Here is a 14,343-nt window from a genome sequence, read left to right as displayed (position 1 = left end):
TGAAAGTATTGGTGCGCATTGTTAATTGTGTGGACTACCTACATTGTGCATCAAATTTGTTATGTGCTTAGAGCCCGCCTTACCTCAAGAAAAATCCGTTTTCTGCCATTGCATTATAACTGCTTGCTATTTGTTTAATGAGATAGGGCCTTATTTTTTAGTTTCGCACATGGCTCCGGATTTTGCCGCCCCGGCCGTGTTCATTCCCTTCTTTATCAAGTCTTTCTCTTCATTCTCTTTGTTTCTTGGATTCTGCGGAGGCTTGCTGATTTTTCAAACAAATTAAAAACATATATAAATTGGTGGAATTAGGTGTAAAAAGTTGAGGTGGTCCTATTTAATTGGCCAACGAACCCTCCAATTGATGGGAAAAAAGATGCGGAGCATGCCCCTCACCCACGTAGGGGACGGACGGAATTTTTTTAGAGAAACTCAACATGACTTATTAGTAGATATAGATTTATATAAAACTTGCATCTATGGAATATGTAGAGGATGGCAGATTTTTTTTGGGGGGGGGGGGGGGTGCGGAGATTGATGGACCCCATTATAATGTTTGAGGATGGCTAATGCACGGTTTCTGAGTTGAAGGACTGATTTACAACTTCAATGGTCATGTGTGCATTCTACTCTTAGTATCACCAACAAACATAGTAAATGTACCACTACTGTCACCAGAACAAGCCGCTGACACACCGCTTCTTTACTGAAGCCGTCTCAACCTTATCAATGGCATCTGAGAAGTCTTCGTGCACGTGCACTAATTAAGGACTAACACCCTGGAGTCCGCAGTCATTGACGTTGTACCCTTGCATAGATCTGAAGCACTTGACAACAAATCTCGTTACATGAAGAGAAACCATAACTCCATCGGCACCGCCCTAAGAAGATGACGTAAAGCTACGCTACAGCTCCGCCGACTATGTCTAGATAGCCGAACTCGAGGAGGATCGAAGCCAGAAGACAAACTCGAAGAAAAAATGCCGCTATCCACCCGAACGTCGGACTAAAAACCCTAACCTAAAGTAGTAACAGAAGCAGAGGCATCCCTCCCCGTCACCAGCCGCCAGAACGTTGCGTAGAGGGGAGACAAATGCACAGGTTCACCAATGAACTCTGGAGGGAAGAACTTGCCCTAGCCGTATAGGGTTAGAGGAGAAAAACGATAGACTGCCACTAAATAGATGTCCTAATCCAACATCATCACCGGCTATACTTGGCGCGATAAGATATTTCAAATACGTTCTCAGATCCAGCAAGATCACACCGTACATTGTACCATGTTTACCAAAAATATTTCATTTTTTTAGACAAAACCAAAAATATTACATGACTTCAAACGAGGGTATGTAGTGCGTGGCCCAGTGTTAGTTCGTCGTTGCGTCCATTTGTTTGTTACATCACAAAAATACTTTACTTGATTCTCAAGAAACTTCCACCACACAATAAAAAATGCTGAAGAAATATAGAATTTGTTTGCGAAGACTTTAAAAAACATTTATATAATTTGGAAATGTTCACATGTTTGCAAATATGTTTCATTATATTTCTAGAAATGTTCATAAATATTTACAAACTTGTTCGCGTAATTTGTCAAAAACAAGTAACAACAATAAAAGATATGTCATTTTAAAAAATGTCCGCATGTTCGTAAAAATTACTTTACTTTTTTTTTAAATTCCACCACACATTAAAAACTGTTCATGAAATATAAAATTTGTTTTTGCAAATTAAAAAACTCGCATCATTTAAATGTGTACACATTTGAAAATATGTTTCATGACATTTCTTGAAAGTGTCTGTGAAAATTTAAATATTTGTTCACGTAATTTGTAAAAAAATGTTCATACCATTCAAACAAAATGTGACATTGAAAAAAATGTTTGGGTATTTAAAATTATGGTCACATAATTTTTTTATATAAACATTATAACATATAAAAGATGGCCCCACCATTAAGAAAAATGTTCAACCTGTGTATAAAAACGCTGGATGTGTATACAAAAAATGATCAACATGTTTATAGAAATCTAAAACCTGTATACAAAAATTGTTCAGGGTGTATTAAAATTTGGCATGTATTTGAAAATTAAAAAAGAGAAATGTAAATAAAAAATAAAAAACAAAGAAAGAAGAAATGGAATAGATGAAGAGAAACACAGAAAAAAAGACACAAGGGGCCCTTTACAAAACCAGACGGAAGATGCCTAAATCAACCCCAAATCTACTCCTAATGAACGACTTGATGAATAGTCTGCGCGATTTATTTTCGCTGGTTTTTTTTCGTCATCCTTCCACCTCTGATTTTTTTTCGTCACCTCTCCCCCCCTCCCGCTAAGGAAAAACCCGTACGACACCCCCTCCTCTCGATCCAGAGAAAAACTGGTACGACGCCCCCTCCTCTCGATCCAGATGCGACCTCTCTCCCGCTCCGCCGCCGCCCCTACTGCTCCGCCGCCGCCCCCTCGATCTGTTTCCTGTGGCCAGATCCGGCCGGGGGAGCCGCCGTAGAGCCTCCACGTCGTCGGAGCAGAGCAGCCCGAGGTGTGTGTCGATCTCGTCCCGCAGATCGCCGGCGGGGCCACGACCACCTCATTCACTGTCGTGGTGGTGCTTCTCCCTGCGTCGCCGTCGTTGGTTCGCCTCACCCTCCTCACCCCGTCGGCTGCAACCGCTCCTACCCTCCACGGTGCTCCTCTTCGGCATCCACCGCAGGCCAGTGAGCGGCCACGATCAGGGAGGCCTCTACCTCGACTGCAACCGGTCATGGTCGTCTCTGCACCGCCGCCCCCTCGCATCGCACCGTTGCCTCGTGTAGGACTACGAGCATGGGACGCTCGGTTGAGGTTTTCTTGTCTCGTCAGGATTCTCGTGCTGCAAATTTAGTAACGAGGCAAACTTTTGGGTGTCCTAATTTGTTTGCGGATTGATGAGAATTTGGCGAGGGGGATCATAAACCACCGCTCGCTGCGGCACATCAATTGTTGAATTCGCTTGAAGGAGGTGTCTTTCCTCTCTGTTCCCTTGAGTCAATCACCATGATTTTACATCGAGATGATGTTTCTTCTTCAACAGGGATGACGAACAACATGGGACAAGGAGGAACTTTACATCGAGACGATGTTTCCTCTCTACCATTCTCTTTCCTTTCCGAGCCGTTCACAATCGTTAGAGAGGTGGACATTGATTGGGAGGGAGGATAAGAGGCCTCAGATCGTGGATCCTCTTTGATCCAGACCTCCTCGACGCCTTGCGCGCCGTCATCTACGCATACACCCACGCGCTCGGGTGCGAAGTGTCCACACATGCGCCCGACTGGGACGAGCTCGGCGTGCTTCTGCCGGGCCAAACGGCGCCATGCCCCTGTTGTTGTGGACCTATGGTGGTACATCAGCGAAGATGATGATGAGGTGGCGCCACCCGATATGGTCGGCTGGTTGCCGTTGGCTCTATGAACATGGCTCGGTCGCTGCCATCACTGTGAACCGCATGTTGTTCCTCAGATGCAACAAGAATGACTTCTTGGGTTCACTGTACTTTCTAAACGGTTGTAACTTTTTTGCTTCTGAAGTGTCATAGGATACCAAAAATCTGGATGATATATTAGTCACCTGCAGTCCTTCACAAGAATTGATCCAAAGGACGAAAACTTGTAAATTCCTCAAGCACATAAACTACAGGTTTGTTATTATGATCTCATTATAATTTTCTTGTTGATTTTTTACACTTGCAGCACTCTGAAGTTACAGTAGTCAGGACTTGCTTTTCTACTTTGATTTTCAGCTTAGTTTGTGTTAGTAGTTGTACCAAATTCACTGTAAGTTCAATGTAACTCTGATTCTAAGCTTTATTAGTCACTTTTCCCATGTCTTACAGTACATCTGAATATGAGTTACACTAACCAGAAGTGGATTTTCCCCATGTTTGTTGTGCAAAGTTCAATATAACTGTTATATTCTTGAGTTTTTATATTGGATTACATTTTTGGTTTGCTGCAGAAAGTTGGAAGCATAGAAAATGGATTGGGACAAGGAGCCAGACAGAGGATGGTCAGTGGGTTTGCTCCTTTTGATCATCAATTATCAAAACTTGACATTTTCATGATGAATATTCTGAAGATAAACAATCTGCATGTATTAAAGAGGAGGGGCTCGGCGGAACAAATGGCCAAGGAGAAAAAAGTAGCTATCGCCACAAGCATCAAGATATGTGGGCTTCATGTAACTCATGCTTCCTACCAATACGTTTTTCATAATTTCCATTGAACACCTCAAATGATCTGAGCTTGTCTGTTATTTTTTGCTGAACAGTCCACTCCGCACCACATGAGAAATCTACACATTTTTTTTGTTATAATCATATTTATTCTCTAGCCAAGAATTATGACTAATTTCTCAGGCCTGAAGAACCAGTATATAATCATAGTTTCTTAATTAGTTAGGGATGTTTCGGCAATTGTTTTTACCACCACTATTAATCACAATGTTCTGTTTGTTGTAGGCATCATTTACTATCCTGCAGAATACATCGGTAAGTTGAGGTGTGTTTGAGTAGCCTTCGCTATCCAAATAGTTTATAATCCTTTTATGCATCTTGTTGTGAGACTGTTATTTTCTTAATTATTAATGCTTGATGGTTCTTGCGGGCATGGCTATTACGGAAGATATGATCAGACATACGAGTCAAGATAGTGAGGGAGTAATAGTTCTTGCATATGAAAGTGGAACCTTGTAGCATGTGGGTTTGTAAAAATAGTCATTATGAGAATGCTTGCAAATGTTCATGATTAACATATTTGCATATTTTGATGAAATGTGATCCTTGAAACTATTGTGCACGGCCTTTGTTTGTAGTAATATCTAGGGTGGACAAATGACTGGCTTCGGAGCACCATAACATCTTTCCTTGCATAAAGAAACCACACCTCCTAAAATAATGGACATCTGCAGCAGCAAAATACCTGTTGATCATTATTATTTCCTCCAAAATAGTTGCTCATTATTTAACTTCCTAACTTGAAAAATACGACAGGACTTGATGAAACTGATCTTGCTTACAAATTTGACTCAAAAGTTTTGTTCTGCATTTTGTAGGACAAATAAGACAATGTTTAATTAGGTGGACATAATATATACTTGGTGCTTTCTTTAGCGGGATAATATACTTGGTTAAAGTGCTAGTTATCGACTAGAGGGGGAGTGAATAGGCAATTTTTATGAAAGTCTTCAAAACGTGGAAGTTTCGAAGACAAACAATAGAAATGACCTAATTAATATGCAGCGGAAGATAAACTACAACAAGCCAGCCATAATCAAGTATGCAATAATGTGAAAGTACAAAGACTAATAGCAGCTTGGTAGTAAGGATCAGGATGGAAGATAATATGAAGCCAACAAATGATAGTAGTCAAGCAATGAAGTTAAACAGGTACGACAAATAGGCAATGACTTCACGAAGACAAACACTAAGTAAAGGAAGGGAGAGGATAGAACCAGTCACTTGTTGAAGACACAATATTTGTTGGACCAGTTCCAGTTGCTGTGACAACTGTACGTCTGGTTAGGGAGGCTGAGATTCAACTCAGAAGACCGCGTCTTCACCTTATTCCCCTTGAGCTAAGGACACACAGTCCTCGCCCAATCACTCTGGTAAGTCTTCAAGGTAGACTTCCGAACCTTCACAGACTTCGTTCACCGGCGATCCACAATAACTCTTAGATGCTCAGAATGCGACGCCTAACCGGCTGGAGGATACACAGTCCTCAAGTATAATAAGTCTTCAGGTCACACAGACAAAAATACTTCAGTGATGCCTAACACTCTTTGGCTCTGGGTGTTTGAGCTTTGTCCTCGCAAGGATTTCTCTCTCAAAGGCTTTGAGGTGGGTTGCTCTCAAACGACAAAAGCCGTGAACTAACTCTGAGCAGCCACCAATTTATGGTGTAGGGGGTGGGCTATTTATAGCCACAAGGCAACCAGACCTGATATGTCCGAAATGACCCTGGGTCACTAAGGAACTGACACGTGTTCCAACGATCAGATTTCAAACACACACGACAACTTTACTTGGGCTACAAGCAAAGCTGACTCATCCAGTTCTGGATAAGATTTGCTCTCATTGTCTTCGCTCGAAGACATAAGATTTGGGTTGAGCATCACTTCAGTCATTTTGACTTTGTTCACTTGGACCCCACTTAACAGTATGGTGGTTCCTATGACTCAACAAAGAAGAAAAGGAAACAACGAAATAACACAGTCTTCGTGCTCCATAGTCTTCATACAATGTCTTCTCATGTCATAGTCTTCAATATGAATATCTTCACTTACCACCATTGTCGTCAATGTCTTCATACATTTTTAGGGGTCATCTCCGATAGGTAAACCGAATCAATGAGGGACACTACCTGCGTTATCCTGCAATTCTCACAAACGCATTAGTCCCTCAACCAACTTTGTCGTCAATACTCCAAAACCAACTGGGGGTGGCACTAGATGCACTTACAATCTCCCCCTTTTTGGTGATTGATGAAAAACTGGTTGAAGTTTTCAACGGGAATAAAGTATGTGAAATTGTAAAGAATAGGGTATTGTCTTCATAAGTGGCAAAGGCTCCCCCTGAAGATGTGCATATAAGTAATTTGCTTTTGGAATGCAAATGCACATGGCAGGTTGTACTTGTGGAGATCCTCTTCAACTTATGAAGATAATTCATCATGCATGAAATGATATAACTAAGAGAGTGACATGCATAATGAAAAATGGACGTCTGTAGAATGATCTAAATGCGGAAGTTATCATCGCACATGGAAAAGCAAGTAAGTAGCAGACGACCATCGAGTTTAAGTGTTACAACTCAAAGAACGAAATGTATCAAAAGCAAGAGTTGTAATCACTAGGCAAAATATAAAGCAACCGCCCATTTGAACCCGCTTGAAGACTATCAAACTCATATGCTTCTCCCCCTTTTGTCAGTAATGACCAAAAAGGTTTGAAGACATAGAGCATCTACTCGTTCTCATGAGGAATAGGTGAAGCAGCAGGGTTGTCGTTGTTGTTTGGCGGCGCAGACGAACTTGGTGCAGTGTTGATGCGTGCAGAAGTAGGGGGCGGTGAAGTAGCATTGTCTTCATCATCGATCACTTTGGCATTCACAGTTGCCGCGGAGGAAGAATAGTCAGAGTCTTCAAGGGATGGAGTTCGACGTAGGACAACATTCCGTGGAGGAGTGGAGTCAAACTTGAATCTTTCAGTGAAGCCATTGTCTTGAAGATCTTCTTCAGCACTAAGCAGCGTCAAACTCTTCCATGATCGTCGACAAGTCTCGTGAGTGACAAAAGCATTCTTGGTGGCAAGATTTCGAATGCGATTGACGTCCACCAATAGGCTTTGCATCTGTCGCTTGAGCCAAAAGTGATGCTTGTCTTGTTTCTGATGAAGTGCCACAAGAAGTTCTCGGTCATTTAGGACGCGAGAGCGCTTCTTAGGCCTTTGGGCAATTGTGCTCTCAGTAGCTTCAGTTTGCGCACAATGAGGCAGATGAGTGTTTCCAGCCATTGGATAGACACGAGTTACTGCATGGACTCCTTCCATGGGCCGAGTGAAGCTTTGGTGTTCAACATTTTGAAGACAAAGAAGCTTCTTGGCAGGCTCAGGGTATATGGCTTCAATTGACATATCAACCTCTGGTAGAAAGATCAGATGATTGCGAGCAGAGGGCTGATAGTTGATAGCAGAGTGTAGCTTGATGAGGCGCATGACCCATGGAGCATAGAATTTCAGGCCAAAAAGGTCAGATCCAGACGCAGCCAGTTGCCGGATGAAGAATTCTTGTGTATTGAAGCTGATGCCATTGAGGATGTAAAAGACCAATGTCTTCATGGCTCCTTCAAGTTTTGCAGCTGATGAGTGTCCTTTGATAGGCCATAGAGTCCGTCTGATGATGTGATATATTGTGCGAGGCAGATACTCAAGGTTATCAACAAAGAACTCCTTTGGGTATTCAGTGTCAGGTGGCAGAGGCTTCATCATACTCAACATCTAGCTCATGTTGGGCTCTGGCTTATGGAAGATGCTCTCCAGTGCATTGCGGTGGAGTTGACAATCAGGTTCAAACAGTTCTCCGGGAGTGGGTAGGCCTGTAAGCTCAATAATGTCAAGAGCTTTGGCTTCATGATGAACATTTCCTGTCATCCACTCGAGAACCCATGTCTTTGTATCCCTGTTGTAGCCGCGAATGTGGAGGGTAGCATAGAATTGAAGCAAAAGTTCCTCATTCCAATGTTCTTTGTTTGTCACAAAGCTGAGCAAACCAGCATCACGAAAGCAGTCAAGTGCTTCTTCTAAGCATGGCAGTCCAGCAATGGCTTTAGTGTTGAGGCGCATATGAGGGAAAATGCGCCCTTGGTCATACAGAACGCAGGAGTAATAGCTTCATTGCTGATAACTCCAGAAACGATCAGATGATATTCTTGGCCTTGAGTAGGAGTTCTTTGCGCTGTCAAATAAGGTGTTGTGGCTTTTGAAGCCATTTGCATTGAAGGACCCAATAAAGGTGGCAGTACCTGGGAACCTTGGCAGTCTTGGCTTTGGTTTCTGGACCTGAGGCCTATGCTCAATATGATAATCAAACTGAGGACCAAAGGCAGTAGGCGGAGGGACCACAACGGGCCATTTGACAGTGATAACCTGGCCATAGTTGTATGCTTGCTCAATTGTATGAGGCCTAGGTGGCGGAACAGGAGCAGTGGCAACAACAGAGTCTTCAGGCTGCACAACAGAAGCTTCAGGAGCCGTTGCATCATTGGTTTCTGGCATATTGGTTGGTGCAGGCTCCACACTGGCTTCGGCCATGACTACGTCATTAGCTTCATTTACGTTGGTGGTGGCAGCCTCAAGATTTTCAACCTCCACTTGATGAGCTGGAGGGTCGGGTACTGGCACGTTCACTTCAGGAACAACTTCTTCAGTAATGGGGGGAGTATGGACACATTCTACTTCTTGTTCGTCATCGGCTGATGCAGCCGGATTGTCTTCAACAGCTTGGGCATCAGACACGGAGACATTCTCAGTCGGAGTGGCTTCTGGAAACACTTGACGTGCAACAGATTGGTGGTGCATTTCTCCTTCTGGAACGCTCGAAAGAGGGACTTGAGGCCTTGGTCCTTTGCGAAGCCTGCGTAATGCTTGCGACGCTTTTGGAGATGAAGTAGGCTGGGCCTCATCCTCTTCTTCTTGCACATGTGGTGTGACTTGTTGTTGTTGGGGAGTACTTGGGGAGTCTTGCTGTTGTGGGCGATCAGCCCATGATGCAACCTGAGCAATTGGCGCCAGAGGACGGCCAATGCTGATGAGTTCTTTGTTCGTGAGAACAGGCGATGATACCACGTTGTGTTCAATCTGAGGAAGAACTTCATCATCTTCAACATTGTCATGGTGACCAATGTCTTCAGCAGCGGTGGGATCAACTGCTGGAATGTCTTCAGCTTCATAAGCCTCTGTGGAAGCAGGCTCATGAACTATCATCCGTTGTTCTTGGTGTTCAGATGCAGGGCGAACCATTGAGATAGGTTCAACAACTAAGGGCTCTGTGGGAGCAGTCCGATTCTTCTTGGAGGGAGCAACATCAGAGGCTTCTGTATTTTTCTTTTTTCTGGCTTCAGCCTCGGCAGCCCTCGTCTTCTTCAGTTCAGAAGCGGTTGACTTGACCTTTGGCTTCGAGCCAGTCATGCTGCTTGGGAAGACTATGCGAGGTTCTTCCTGCCTTGAAGGTGCAGATTGGTCAGTTAATAGCTTCTTCTTCTTTGCAGCCATTCTGGGGTCAATGCCAGGACGACCAAGAGCCTTGCGCTTCTCAGCTTCATTGTAGGCTAGCACACACTTGTCAGCCAGACTTTTCATGCGCTCCCGAGAGCCTCTAGCTTCTTCGCGCTTCGAGTGAAAGGCTTCTTTGAGCTCGTGCAACATGATTTTGAAGTTTTTGACATCTTGCACGCTGAACTTGGCCACATGCTTCTTGAACTAAGCTTTCTCATAGTCGATCTTGTGCTTCAGTTCAACGATGCGCTGAGCAAGAGCTAGCTCAGAAGCAATGGCGCCATTGAAGGAGACGCTGAGGCCAATGGGAAGTTGTAGATCATCAAAGCTGAGATTTGAGATGTCAAACCACTCATCAATGAAGTTATGGATGATTGCCACATCAAAGAGAGGCAAATCATTGAAGATCTCTGCTTCTTCCTTGCTTTTGATCAGTTGCTCAAGAGCATCATCTACAAGATCTTCATCGCTGGACAGATCAATGTGCTCTTCTCGCAGAATGGCAACAGGAGTCAATGTCTGATCAATATTCTTGACGATTTTCTTTTTCTTCTCCGTCTTCTTGGAGATACGTGATAGATCTTCAGACTGCACACTGTCTTCAGGAGGTGTAGTGGCCAGTGGCTTCACACGTGAAGCTTTTGGAGGAGCAGCTGATCGTGAAGCCTTAGTCTTCTTTAGCTTTTGCGGCTTTGGAGGAGGAGCTGGGGCTTCATCAATGTCAGCATCATTATCAGAATGATCCACTTTGGCACTGAGGGAGTTCTGGACTAGGGGGTGTCTGGATAGCCGAACTATCATCATCGGCCGAACTCCAAGACTATGAAGATAGAAGATTGAAGACTTTGTCCCGTGTCCGGATGGGACTTTCCTTGGCGTGGAAGGCAAGCTTGGCGATACGGATATGTAGATTTCCTACCATTGTAACCGACTCTGTGTAACCCTAGCCCTCTCCGGTGTCCATATAAACCGGATGGCTTTAGTCCTTAGGACGAACAACAATTATACCATAGGCTAGCTTTTAGGGTTTAGCCTCCTTGATCTCGTGGTAGATCCACTCTTGTAACACACATCATCAATATTAATCAAGCAGGACGTAGGATTTTACCTCCATCAAGAGGGCCCGAACCTGGGTAAAACATCGTGTCCCTTGTCTCCTGTTACCATCCGCCTAGACGCACAGTTCGGGACCCCCTACCCGAGATCCGCCGGTTTTGACACCGACATTGGTGCTTTCATTGAAAGTTCCTCTGTGTCGTCACCGATAGGCTCGATGGCTTCTTCGACCATCATCAACAACGTAGTCCAGGGTGAGACCTTTCTCCCCGGACAGATCTTCGTATTCGGCGGCTTTGCACTGCGGGCCAATTCGTTTGGCCATCTGGAGCAGATCGAAAGCTACGCCCCTGGCCATCAGGTCAGATTTGGAAGTTTGAACTTCACGGCTGACATCCGCGGGGACTTGATCCTCGATGGAGTCGAGCCACAGCCGAGCGTGCCGCACTGTCACAGCGAGCATGATTTAGCTCTGCAGCTGGACAGTACCCTGGAGGCCGCACTCGAACCCGCTTCGATCTTCAATTCGGAGCCGGCTGCGCAGATCGAGGACGGATGGCTAGACATCGCCTCGGGAGCTGCAACCTCTACGGCGATAGAGCCGAACACTGATCTTGTCCCTCATAAAGCTCGTGACTCCGAGGTGCCGGACTCCTTGCCGGACTTCGAACCTCCCGCGCCCCTCCGATCGAATCCGATTGGGCGCCGGTCATGGAGTTCACCGCAGCGGACATCTTTCTACTCTCACCTTTTGGCGACATCTTGAGTTCGCTAAAACATCTCTCGTTATCAAGAGAGCCCTGGCCGGACTGCGGTCAGGACGGTTGGGATGCAGACGACGAAGAAATTCAAAGCCCACCCACCACCCACTTGGTAGCCACTATCGACGATCTAACCGACATGCTAGATTACGACTCCGAAGACATCGACGGTATGGACGACGATGCCGGAGACGACCAACAACCAGCGCCGACCGGGCACTGGAAAGCCACCTCATCATATGACATATACATGGTGGATATCCCAAAGGATGGGAATGGCGAAGGAACAGAGGAGGATGACCCCTCCAAGAAACAGCCCAAGCACCGGCGTCAGTGGCGCCGCTCTAAATCCCGCCACAGCAAGAATGAAGATTCCGGCACCGGAGATAATAATACACCGGATAGCGCCGAAGATAACCCACTCCAGCAAGACCCAGCACAGGAGGATGGAGACGCCAGCCCTCATGAGAGAGCGGCAGAAGAAGAGGTAGAGGATTATATGCCTCCCTCTGGAGACGAAGCAAGCCTCGACGACGATGAATTCGTCGTGCCTGAGGATCCCGTCGAACAAGAGCGTTTTAAACGCAGGCTTATGGCCACGGCAAACATCCTCAAGAAAAAGCAACAACAGCTTAGAGCTGATCAAGATCTGCTAGCCGACAGATGGACTGAAGTCCTCGCGGCTGAAGAGTATGAGCTCGAACGCCCCTCCAAAAGCTACCCTAACGCAAGCTGCTCCCCCGATTAGAGGAGGAAGCGTATGAGCCCGCATCATCAGGAGACAATACGGCTGACCGATCACCCCGTGGTCACGACAGAGAGGCCTCTAGGCCCTTCACTAGACCCGTACCCCGGCATCGCTCGAAAAGCACAAGGCCACAGGGGAACGCTTCGGACTTGCGAGATATATTGGAGGATAAGGCAAGACAATCAAGATCGATCTATGGATCGCGTGGGCGCCCCATGGTACGTGACGACAACCGTAGCACCGGACACAGTAAGTCCGGCCGGGCCGAACAAAACAGACAAAGCTCTTTTGAGCTCCGTCGTGATATCGCCCAGTACAGAGGCGCCGCACACCCACTATGCTTCACAGATGAAGTAATGGATCATCAAATCCCCGAAGGGTTTAAACCCGTTAATATCGAATCTTACGATGGCACAACAGACCCCGCGGTTTGGATCGAAGACTATCTTCTTCACATCCACATGGCCCGCGGTGACGATCTTCACGCCATCAAATATCTTCCCCTCAAGCTTAAAGGACCAGCCCGACATTGGCTTAACAGCTTGCCAGCAGAGTCAATTGAGAGTTGGGAAGACCTGGAAGCCGCATTCCTCGATAACTTCCAGGGCACGTATGTGCGACCACCAGACGCTGATGACCTAAGCCACATAATTCAGCAGCCAGACGAATCGGCCAGACAATTCTGGACACGGTTCTTAACCAAGAAAAACCAAATCGTCGACTGTCCGGATGCGGAGGCCCTCGCGGCCTTCAAGCATAACATCCGCGACGAGTGGCTTGCCCGGCACCTGGGACAGGAAAAGCCGAAATCCATGGCAGCCCTCACATCACTCATGACCCGCTTCTGCACGGGCGAGGATAGCTGGCTAGCACGCAGCAACAACCTCAGCAAACATTCTGGCAGTCCGGATTTCAAGGACCGAAATGGCAGGTCGCGTCGTAACAAAAACAAGCGCCGCATCAACGGCGACAATAGTGAGGATACGGCAGTCAATGCCGGATTCAGAGGCTCTAAACCCGGTCAGCGGAAAAAGCCATTCAAAAGAACTGCTCCGGGTCCGTCCAATTGGACCGAATACTCGACCGCTTGTGCCAGATACACGGCACCTCCGAAAAGCCAGCTAACCACACCAATAGGGACTGTTGGGTATTCAAGCAGGCAGGCAAGTTAATTGCCGAAAACAATGACAAGGGGCTGCATAGCGATGACGAGGAAGAGACCCGATCGCCGAACAATAGAGGACAGAAGGGTTTCCCCCCACAGGTGCGGACGGTGAACATGATATACGCAACGCACATACCCAAAAGGGAGCGGAAGCGTGCACTCAGGGATGTATACGCGATGGAGCCAGTCGCCCCGAAGTTCAATCCATGGTCCTCCTGCCCGATCACTTTTGACCGAAGGGACCACCCCACCAGCATCCGCCACGGCGAATTCGCCGCATTGGTCATAGACCAATCGTCGATGGATTTCACCTCACCAGAGTCCTAATGGACGGCGGTAGTAGCCTGAACCTGCTTTATCAGGATACAGTGCGCAAAATGGGCATAGACCCCTCAAGGATTAAACCTACCAAGACGACCTTTAAAGGCGTCATACCAGGTGTAGAAGCCAATTGTACAGGCTCAGTTACACTGGAAGTGGTCTTCGGATCCCCGGATAACTTCCGAAGCGAGGAGTTAATCTTCGACATAGTCCGTTCCACAGCGGCTATCATGCCTTGCTCGGACGTACCGCGTTTGCAAAGTTCAACGCGGTGCCGCACTACGCATACCTCAAGATCAAGATGCCAGGCCCTAGAGGAGTCATCACGGTCAACGGAAACACTGAGCGCTCTCTCCAAACGGAGGAACATACAGCGGCTCTCGCGGCAGAAGTACAATGCAGCCTCTTAAGGCAATTCTCGAGTCCGGCCGTTAAGCGACCGGACATAGCTAAGAGCGCCCGGAGTAACCTACAACAAGA

General features: G+C 46.3%; 1 long non-coding RNA gene across 6 annotated transcripts in view; it reads left to right on the top strand.

The window, feature by feature from the left end:
- The first annotated feature begins 2,354 nt into the window (after positions 1–2,354).
- LOC123112342 (uncharacterized) overlaps positions 2,355–14,343 on the top strand; it is a 28,882-nt gene continuing 16,893 nt past the window's right edge. For 2 of the 6 annotated variants that reach the window (XR_006455377.1, XR_006455375.1), the window contains exons 1-4: positions 2,355–3,003; positions 3,076–3,680; positions 3,999–4,049; positions 4,143–4,530. This is a non-coding gene — a long non-coding RNA (uncharacterized lncRNA). Of the gene's footprint in view, positions 3,004–3,075; positions 3,681–3,998; positions 4,050–4,142; positions 4,541–14,343 lie in introns of all 6 variants that reach the window. The other 4 variants (XR_006455378.1, XR_006455376.1, XR_006455379.1 and 1 more) reach the window with 3 other exon arrangements.

Source organism: Triticum aestivum, chromosome 5B, assembly GCF_018294505.1.
Source record: "Triticum aestivum cultivar Chinese Spring chromosome 5B, IWGSC CS RefSeq v2.1, whole genome shotgun sequence".
Taxonomy (NCBI): domain Eukaryota; kingdom Viridiplantae; phylum Streptophyta; class Magnoliopsida; order Poales; family Poaceae; genus Triticum; species Triticum aestivum.
This window is presented reverse-complemented; position numbering and strand designations above follow the sequence as displayed.